At 39.3% G+C, this 10891-nt stretch overlaps 1 long non-coding RNA gene across 1 annotated transcript; it reads left to right on the top strand.

The window, feature by feature from the left end:
• The first annotated feature begins 1846 nt into the window (after positions 1 to 1846).
• On the top strand, positions 1847 to 5854 carry LOC116585844. The gene is made up of 2 exons (XR_004283787.1): positions 1847 to 1879; positions 5770 to 5854. It is a non-coding gene; the product is annotated as an uncharacterized LOC116585844 (long non-coding RNA).
• Positions 5855 to 10891: the final 5037 nt, after the last annotated feature.

The raw sequence follows: 10891 nt of genomic DNA, 5'->3' as shown, positions 1-10891 counted from the left end.
TCAGAAGCGACCCCATAATGCTAAGAATTGCTGAGAAGAGATACAAACCGGGAGCACCACGTTGCATGATTTCAAGGGTTACTATGAAGCTGTGACATGACGTCCCCAAGACAGCATGGGACGGGCATAAAAACAGACCCCTAGACCAGTGGAACACAGTAGAGAGGTCAGATATAGACCATCAATTCTATGGCCAAATATCTGCAAGAAAACAGGAAAAAATATACAGTGGGAAAAAGGTAGTCTCTTCAATAAATGGTGCAGGGAAACCTGGGCAGCTTTATGTAGAAGAATGAAACTCGACCATCCTCCTACACCATACACAAAAATAAACACAACATGGATAAAAGACCTCAATGTGCGGCAGGAATTCATCAGAATCCTAGAGGAGAACATAGGCAGAAATCTCTTCGATATCAGCCACAGTGACTTCTTTCAAGATATGTCTCCAAAGGCAAAGAAAACAAAAGCCAAAATAAACTTCGGGGACTTCATCAAAATCAGATATTTGCAAACGACAGTACAGACAAAAGGTTGATATCCAGGATCTATGAAGAACACCTGAAACTCAACACACACAAAACAGATAATCATATCAAAAAATGGGCAGAAGTTATGAACAGACACTTTTCCAATGAAAACATACAAATGGCTATCAGACACCTGACGAAATGTACATAATCCCTTGGCACCAGGGAGATTCAAATGAAAAACACATTACACCTTACACCAGTTAGAATGGCCTAAAATAGCAAGACAGGAAACAACATTGTGTGGGAGAGGATGTGGAGAAAGGGGAATCCTCTTACACTGTGGGTGGGAATGCGAGTTGGTGCAGCCTCTTTAGAGAACAGTGTGGAGATTCCTCAAGTAATTAATAAGAGAACTTCCCTATAACACTGCAATTATACTCCTATGTATTAAGCCCAAAAATTGAGATGGCGTGCAAAGAAGGGCCGTCTGTAACCCAAATTTATAGCAGCAATGGCCACGGTTGCCAAACTGTGGAAAGAACAAATATGCCCTTCAACGGAAGAATGGGTAAGGAAGATATGGTCCATATACACTATGGAGTATTATGCCTCCATTCAGAAAGGATGAGTACCCAACTTTGTTAGCAACATGGAGGGGACTGGAAGAGATTCTGCTGAGTGAAATAAATCAAGCAGAGAGAGTCAATTATCATATGGCTTCACCTTTGTGTGGATTATAACAAATAGAATGGAGGACAAGTGGCGATGGAGAGGACAAGGGAGTGGAGGGAAATTGGAAGGAAAGGGGTACCATGAGAGACTATGGACTCTGAAAAAGAATCTGAGGGCACCTTTTATTTGTCTTTGTTGTCTGATTCCTGTTTCTAGGACTTCTAATATTATGTTGAACAAGAGGGGTGAAAGTGGGTATCCTTGTCTTGTTCCTGATCCTAACGGGAATGCTGCAAGCTTTTTCCCATTGAGGATGATATTTTCTGTGGATCTTTCATAGATAGATTTGATGAAATTCAGGAATGTTCCCTCTATTCCTATACTTTGAAGCATTTTAATCAGGAAGGGATGATGGAATTTGTCAATTACTTTCTCTGCATCAATTGAGAGGACCATGTGGTTCTTCTCTCTTCTCATATCAATTTGTTCTATCACTTTGATTGATGTGCGAATGTTTAAGCATCCTTGTAGGCCAGGGATGAATCTCACCTGGTCATTGTAGATAATCTTTTTAATGTGCTGTTGGATCGTGTTTGCTAGGATCATGTTGAGAATCTTAGCATCCATATTCATCAGTGATATTGGTCTGAAATTCTCTTTTTTGGTAGGGTCTTTGCCTGAAAAACAATCTGAGGGGTTTGAAGTGGCATGGCGGTGGGAAGTTGGGGTACCAGGTTGTGGGTACTATATCGGGCAAGGATGGCATGGAGCACAGAGTGTGGTGAAAAAAATAATGAATACTGTTTTGCTGAAAATACATAAATTTAATTTAAGAAATCTATACAAGAGTAAAAAAAGATTATCTGAGGCATTGTTAGAGGGGGTTGGGAGGTTGGGGAAACACGTGATGGATAATAGAGAGGGCAAAGATTGCATGGAGCACTGGGTGTGGTGCTAAAACAATAAATACGGTTACACTGAAAAAATGGGAAAAAAAACACAAGTATATGCCAATAAACTAAGCAAATTAGTTGTAATGGATGCATTTGTAGAAAACTGTAAAATCCCCAAATTGATCCAGGAAGATATGTCTAACCTGAATAGACCGTTATCCAGTAATGAGATTAAAGCAGTGATCAAAAACCTCCCAAAAGACAAGGCTCCGGGACCTGAAGTGTGCCCTAGCGAATTCTACCAAACTTTAAGAAAAGAAGTAACACCACTTTTCCTGAAGCCCTTTCCAAAATTTGAAGCAGAAATAAAACTTCTAGACACTTTTTTTGATATCAGCATTACCCTGATCCACAAACCAGGCAAAGACCTCACCAAAAGGAATATTTCAAAGTATTTATCACTGATGAATATGGATGCTAAGATTCTCAACAAGAATCTAGCTCCTAGGAACCTACAGTATATTAAAACGTTTATCCACCATGACCGAGTAGGATCTATCCCTGGCTTGCAAGGTTGGTTTGACATTCGCAAATCAATCAATGTCATAGAACCAATTAAGAAGTGAAGGGGGAAGAATCCCATGGTCCTCTCATTTGCTGAAGAAAAAGCATTGGACAAAATCCAGCATCCGTCCATGACTAAAAAGCTACAAAGTATAGGGATAGAGGGAATATTCGTCAACTTCATAAAATGTTCCTATGAAAAACCCACAGTGAGTACCATCCTCAAAGGGTGAAAGCTGACGGCCATCGCTTTCAAACAGGAACATGACAAGGATGCTCACTCTCACCAATCTTGTTCAACATAGCATGTGAAGTCCTCGCAACAGCAATCAGACAACAAAGACAAATAAAATGTATCCAAATTGGCAACCAAGAAGTCAAACTTTCTCTCTTCACAGATGCCTTACTTGATATAGAAAACCCAAAAGGCTCTGCCCCCAACTACCAGAACTCATACAGCAATTAAGTAATGTGGCAGGAAATAAAATCATGGTGCAGAAATCAGTGGCTTTCTTCTACATTATCAATGAAAATCCAGAAAGGGAAATTAGAGAATCAATTCCATTTACTACAGCAACCAAACCATAAAATACCTGGGAATAACCCAACCCAAAGAGGTAATAGATTTGAATTCGAGGAACTAGAGAAAATTTATGAGAGAAATGGAAGAAAACCGAAAAGATGGAAAACTATGGCATTCTCATGGATCAGAAAAATAAACATGGTTAAAATGTCTATACTCCTTAGAGCTCGATTCATTTAATGCCATTCCAATCAAAATTGCACCAGTATCTTTCAAAGAGCTGCAACAAACACACGAATAAAATTTGTGTGGAATCAGAAGCGACCCCGTATTGCTAAGAATTGCTGAAAAGAAAAAAAAAAAAAAAAAAAGCAGGAGCACACCGTTGCCTGATTTCAAGGGTTACTATGAAGCTGTGATCACCAATACAGCATGGGACTGGCATAAAAACAGACCCATCGAACAGTGGAACACAGTAGAGATCTCAGATATGGGCCATCAACTCTATGGCCAAATAATATGCAAGAATTTAGGAAAAAATACACAGTGGAAAAAAGGCAGTCTCTTCAATAAATGGTGCCGGGAAAACTGGGCAGCTCTATTTGGAAGAATGAAACTCGACCATCCTCTTACACCATACACAAAGATAAACTCATAATGGATAAAAGACCTCAACGTGCGGCAGGAATCCATCAGAATCCTACAGGAGTACAGAGGCAGTAGTCTCTTCGATATCAACCACAGCGACTTCTTTCAAGAAATGTCTCTAAAGGCAAAGGAAACAAAAGCCAAAGTAAACTTCGGGAACTCATCAAAATCAAAACCTTCTGCACTGCATAGGAAACAGTCAAGAAAGCAAAGAGCCAACCCATTTAATGTGATAAGATATTTTTTAATGACTGTACAGACAAATGGTTGATCCAGGATCTATGAAGAACACCTGAAACTCAACACACACAAAACAGATAATCATATCAAAAAATGGGCAGAAGATATGAACCGACACTTCTCCAATGAAAACATACAAATGGCTTTCAGACACCTGAAGAAATGTTCATCAACACTAGGCATCAGGGAGATTCAAATGAAAACCACATTAAGATGTCACCTTACACCAGTTAGAATGGCCTAAAATAGCAAGAGAGGAAACAACGTGTGTTGGAGAGGATTTGGAGAAAGAATACTCTTAGACTATGGGTGGGAATGCAAGTTGGTGCAGCCTCTTTAGAGAACAGTGTGGAGATTCCTCAAGAAATTAAAATAGAAATTTCCTATAACCCTGCAATTACACTCCTAGGTATTTACCCCAAGGACACAGATGGAATGAAAAGAAGGGCCATCTATGGCAACAAAGGTCACGGTTGCCACACTCTGGAAAGAACCAAGATGCCCTTCAATGGAAGAATGGATAAGGAAGATGTGGTCCATATATATGAAGTATTATGCCTCCATTCAGAAAGCATGAATACCCAACTTTGGTAGCAACATTGACGGGACAGGAAGAGATTCTGCTGAGTGAAATAAATCAAGTGGAGAGCAGCAATTATCATATGGTTTCACTTCTCTGTGGAGTAATACAAATAGCATGGAGGACAAGGGGAGATGGAGCGGAAAAGGGAGTGGAGGGAAATTGGAAGGGGAGGGGAACCATGAGAGACTATGGACTCTGAAAAACAATCTGTGCACCTTTTTTTGTTTAAACATTTTATTTATCAGAAAGAGAGAGAGGGAGAGAGAGCGAGCACAGGCAGACAGAATGGTAGGCAGAGGCAGAGGGAGAAGCAGGCTCCCCGCGGAGAAGGAGCCCGATGCAGGACTCGATCCCAGGATGCTGGGATCATGACCTGAGCTGAAGGCAGTGGCTTAAACAACTGAGCCCCCCAGGCGTCCCAGAGGACCTTTTATTTCTCTTTGTTGTCTGATTCCTTTTGCTAGGACTTCTAATATTATGTTGAACAAGAGGGGTGAGGGTGGGCATCCTTTTCTTGTTCCTGATCTCAACGGGAATGCTGCAAGCTTTTTCCCATTGAGGATGATATGATCAATGCTTTAATCACATTACTGGATAACAGTCTATTCAGGTTGTACATTTCTTCCTGGTTCAATTTTAGGATTTTACAGTTTTCTAGGAATGCATCCATTTCACCTAGGTTGCTTCACTTATTGGTATATACTTGTTTTTTTTTTCCCACATTCTTTTCAGTGTAACCGTATTTATTGTTTTAGAACCACACCCATTTGCTGTAGGTCTTTCATAGATAGATTTGATGAAGTTCAGGAATGTTCCCTCTATCCCTATACTTTGAAGCTTTTTAATCAGAAATGGATGCTGGATTTTGTCAAATACTTTTTCTTCATCAATTGAGAGGACCATGTGGTTCTTCTCTCTTCTCATATTTGTTCTATCACATTGAATGATTTGCGAATGTTTAACCATCCTTGTAGGCCAGGGATGAGTCCCACCTGGTCATGGTGGATAATCTTTTTAATGTGCTGTTGGATCTTGTTTGCTAGGATCTTGTTGAGAATCTTAGCATCCATATTCATCAGTGATATTGGATTGAAATTCTCCTTTTCGGTAGGGTCTTTGCCTGAAAAACAATCTGAGTGGTTTGAAATGGTGGGGTGGGTGTTTGGGTAACAGGTGGTGGGTATAATAGATGGAATGGATTGCATCGAGCACAGGGTTTGGTGAAAAAAGAATGAATACCGTTTTGCTAAAAATAAATAAATTTAATTAAAAAAATCTATACAACATTAAAACAAGAATCTTAGGGCATTGAAAGAGTGGGGGTGGGATGTGGGGAAACACATGGTGGGTAATAGAGAGGGCACGGATTGCATGGAGCACTGCATGTGGTTCTAAAACAATGAATACGGTTACACTGAAAAGAATGTGGAAAAAAAAAAACAAAACAAGTATATACTAATAAGCATAGCAACCAAGGTGAAATGGATGCATTCCTAGAAAACTGTAAAATCCTAAAATTGAACCAGGAAGAAATGTACAACCCGAATAGACCGTTATCCAGTAACATGATTAAAGCATTGATCAAAACCTCCCAAAATACAAGACCCTGGGACCTGAAGGATGCCTGAGCGAATTCCACCAACCTTTAAGAAAACAGCTTACACCTCTTCTCCTGAAGCTGTTTCCAAAATTTGAAGCGGAAGGAATACTTCCAGACACTTTTTTTTTGAAGCCAGGATTACCCTGATACACACACCAGGCAAAGTCCTCATGAAAAAGGAGAATTTAAAACCAATATAAATGAAGAATATGGATGGTAAGATTCTCAACAAGCTTTAAGCTCCTAGGAACCTACAGTACATTAAAAAGTTTATCCACCATGACCAAGAAGGATCTCTCCCTATGTTGCAAGATTGGTTCGACATTCGCAAATCAATCAATGTCATAGAACAAATTAAGAAGTGAAGATTAGAGAACTACAAGGTACTATCAATTGATGAAGAAAAATCATTGGACAATATCCAGCATCTGTCCCTGACTAAAACGCTGCAAAGTATAGGGATAGAGGGAATATTCGTCAACTTCATAAAATGTTTCTATGAAAAACCGACAGTGAATACCATCCTCAAAGGGTAAAAGCTGATAGCGATCGCTTTGAAATCAGGAACATGACAAGGATGCCCAATCTCACCACTCTTGTTCAACATAGCATGTGAAGTCCTAGCAACAGCAATCAGACAACAAAAAGAAACAAAAGGTATCCAAATTGCCAACGAAGGAGTCAAACTCTCTCTCCTCACAGATGACCTACTTTATATGGAAAACCCAAAAATCTCCGCCCCAAACGACCAGAATTCATACAGCAATTCAATAATGTGGCAGGATATAAAATCCTCGTACAGAAATCAGTGGCTTTCTTCTACATTATCAATGAAAATACAGAAAGGGAAATTAGAGAATCAACTCCATTTACTACAGCACACAAACCAAAAGATACCTGGGAATAAACCAAACCAAAGTGGTAAAGGATTTGTACTCGAGGAACTAGAAAACAGTCATGAAAGAAATGGAAGAATACCAAAAGACGGAAAACTATAGCATTCTCATGGATCAGAAGAATAAATATTGTTAAAATGTCTATTATGCCTAGAACAATCGATCCATTTAATGCCATTCCAATCAAAATTTCACTGGTATCATTCAAAGAGCTGGAACAAACACACACCTAAAATTTGTGTGGAATCAGAAGCGACAAAGTATTGCTAAGAATTTCTGAAAAGAGAAACAAAACTGGGAGCACCACGTTGCCTGATTTCAAGGGTTACTATGAAGCTGTGATCACCAAGACAACATGGGACTGGCATAAAAAATGATCCATAGACCAGTGGAAAACAGTAGAGAGCTCAGATATGGATCATCAACTATGGTTAAATAATATTCAAGAAAGCAGGAAAAATATGCAGTGGAAAAAAGACAGTCTCTTCAATAAATGGTTCAGGGAAAACTGGGCAGCTCTATGTAGAAGAATGAAACTTGACCATCCTCTTACACGATACACAAAGATAAAATCATAATGGATAAAAGACCTCAACGTGAGACAGGAATCCATCAGAATCCTAGAGGAATACATAGGCAGTAATCTCTTCGATATCAGCCACAGTGACTTCTTTGAAGAAATGTCTCCAAAGGCAAAGGAAACAAAAGCCAAAGTAAACTTTGGGAACTCATCAAAATCAAAACTTTCTGCACTGCATAGGAAACAGTCAAGAAAGCAAAGAGGCAACCCACGGAATGCGATAAGATATTTGATAATGACTGTACAGAGAAAAGGTTGATATCCAGGATCTATGAAGAACTCCTCAAACTCAACACACACAAAATTGATAATCATATCAAAAAATAGGCAGAAGATATGAACAGACACTTTTCCAATGAAGACATACAAATGGCTATCAGACACCTGAAGAAATGTTCATCAACACTAGGCATCAGATAGATTCAAATGAAAATCACATTAAGATGTCACCTTACACCAGTTAGAATGGCCTAAAATAGCAAGACCGGAAATAACATGTGTTCTAGAGGATTGGAGAAAGGCGAATTCTCTTACACTGTGGGTGGGAATGCAAGTTGGTGTAGCCTCTTTGGAGAACAATGGGGACATTCCTCAAGAAATTAAAAATAGAACTTCCCTATAACCCTGCAATTACACTCCTAGGTATTTACCACAAATATACAGATGGAGTGAAAAGAAGGGCCATCTGTAACCCAATGTTTAGTGCAGCAATGGCCATGGTTGCCAAACTGTGGAAAGGACCAAGATGCCCTTCAATGGAAGAATGCATAAGGAAGATGTGGTCCATATACACTATGGAGTATTATGCCTCCATTCAGAAAGGATGAATACACAACTTTGGTAACAACATGGAAGTGACTGGAAGAGATTCTGCTGAGTGAAATAAATCAAGCAGACAGAGGCAATTATCATATGGTTTCACTTCGATGTGGAGTATACAAATAGCATGGAGGACAAGAGGAGATGGGGAGGAGAAAGGATTGGAGGGAAATTGGAAGGGGAGAGGATACATGATAGACTATGGATTCTGAAAAAGAATTTGAGGGCACCTTTTATTTCTCTTTGTTGTCTGATTCCTGTTGCTAGGACTTCTAATACTATGTTGAACAAGAGGGGTGTAAGTGGGCATCCTTGTCTTGTTCCTGATCTCAACGGGAATACTGCAACCTTTTTCCCATTGAGGATGATATTTGCTGTGTGTCTTTCATAGAAAGATTTGATGAAGTTCAGGAATGTTCCCTCTATCCCTATACTTTGAAGCTTTTTAATCAGGAATGGATGCTGGATTTTGTCAAATGATTTTTCTGCATCAATTGAGAGGACCATGTGGTTCTTCTCTCTTCTCATATTAATTTGTTCTATCACATTGATTGATTTGCGAACCTTTAACCAACCTTGTAGGCCAGGGATGAATCCCACCTGGTCATGGTGGATAATCTTTTTAATGTGTTGTTGGATCCTGTTTGCTAGGATCTTGTTGAGAATCTTAGCATCCATATTCATCAGCTATATTGGATTGAAATTCTCCTTTTTGGTAGGGTCTTTGGCTGAAAAACAATCTGAGGGGTTTGAAGTGGGGGGGTGGGAGTTTGGGGAAGCAGGTGGTGGGTATCATAGAGGCAATGCATTGCATGGAGCACAAGGTGTGGTGAAAAAAAAATGAATACGGTTTTGGTGAAAATAAATAAATTTAATTAAAAAAATATATTCAACATTAAAAAATAGAATCTGAGGGCTTTGAAAGACCGGGGGTGGGAGGTTGGGGAAAGACGTAGTGGGTAATAGAGAGGGCCGGGTTGCATGGAGCACTGGGTGTGGTGCTAAAACAATGAATACGGTTACACTGAAAAGAAAATGGAAAAAAAACAAACAAGGATATGCCAATAAGCGAAGCAACCTAGGTGAAATGGATGCATTCCTAGAAAATTGTAAAATTCCAAAATTGAACCAGGAAGAAATGTACAACCTGAATAGACTGTTATCCAGTTAAGAGAATAAAGCAGTGATCAAAAACCTACCAAAAGACAAGACCCCGGGACCTGAAGGATGCCCGATCGAATTCTACCAAACGTTAAGAAAAGAACTAACACCTCTTCTCCTGAAACTCTTTCCAAAATTTGAAGCAGAAGGAATACTTCCAGACACTTTTTATGAAGCCAGCATTACCCTGATCCACGCACCAGGCAAAGACTCACCGAAAAGGAGAATTTCAAACCAATATCACTGATGAATATGGATTCTAAGATTCTCAACAAGATTCTAGCTCCTAGGAACTTACATTACATTAAGACGTTTATCTAATTTGACCGAGTAGGATCTATCCCTGGGTTGCAAGGTTGGTTCGACATCTGCAAATCAATGTCATAGAACAATTTAAGAAGTGAAGATTAGAGAACCACATGGTCCTCCTAATTAGTGAAGAAAAAGCATTTGACAACATCCAGCATCCGCTCCTGACTAAAATGCTGCAAAGTAGAGGGATAGAGGAAATATTCATCAACTTCATAAAATGTTTCTATAAAAAACCACAGTGAATACCATCCGCAAAGGGTAAAAGCTGACAGCTTAAGCTTTGAAATCAGGAACATAACAAGGATGTCCACACTCACCACTCTTGTTCAACATAGGAGGTGAGGTCCTAGCAACAGCAATCAGACAACAAAGAGAAATAAAAGGTATCCAAGTTGACAACCAAGAAGTAAAACACTCTCTCCTCAATCATGACATACTTGATATGGAAATCTCAAAAAACTCCGCCCTCAAAGTATCAGAACTCATACCACAATTCAATAATGTGGCAGGATATAAAATCATCGTACAGAAATCAGTGGCTATCTCCTACATTATCAATGAAAATAGAGAAGGGAAATTAGAGAATCAATTCCATTTACTACAGCACCCAAACCATTAGAAACCTGGGAATAAACTAAACCAAAGAGGTAAAGGATTTGTACTCGAGGAACTAGAGAACACTCATGAAAGAAATAGAAGAAAACTGAAAAGACGGAAAACCATTGCATTCTCATGGATTAGAAGAATAAACATTGTTAAAATGTTATTACTGCCTAGAGAAATCGATCCATTTAATGCCATTCCAATCAAAATTCCACCGGTACCTTTCAAAGAATTGGAACAAACACACGCCTCAAATGTGTGAAATCAGAACCGACCGCGTATTGCTAAGAATTGCTGAAAAGAGAAACAAAACTGGGAGCACCA

The sequence above is a fragment of the Mustela erminea genome, chromosome 3, assembly GCF_009829155.1.
Source record: "Mustela erminea isolate mMusErm1 chromosome 3, mMusErm1.Pri, whole genome shotgun sequence".
NCBI lineage: Eukaryota > Metazoa > Chordata > Mammalia > Carnivora > Mustelidae > Mustela > Mustela erminea.
This window is presented reverse-complemented; position numbering and strand designations above follow the sequence as displayed.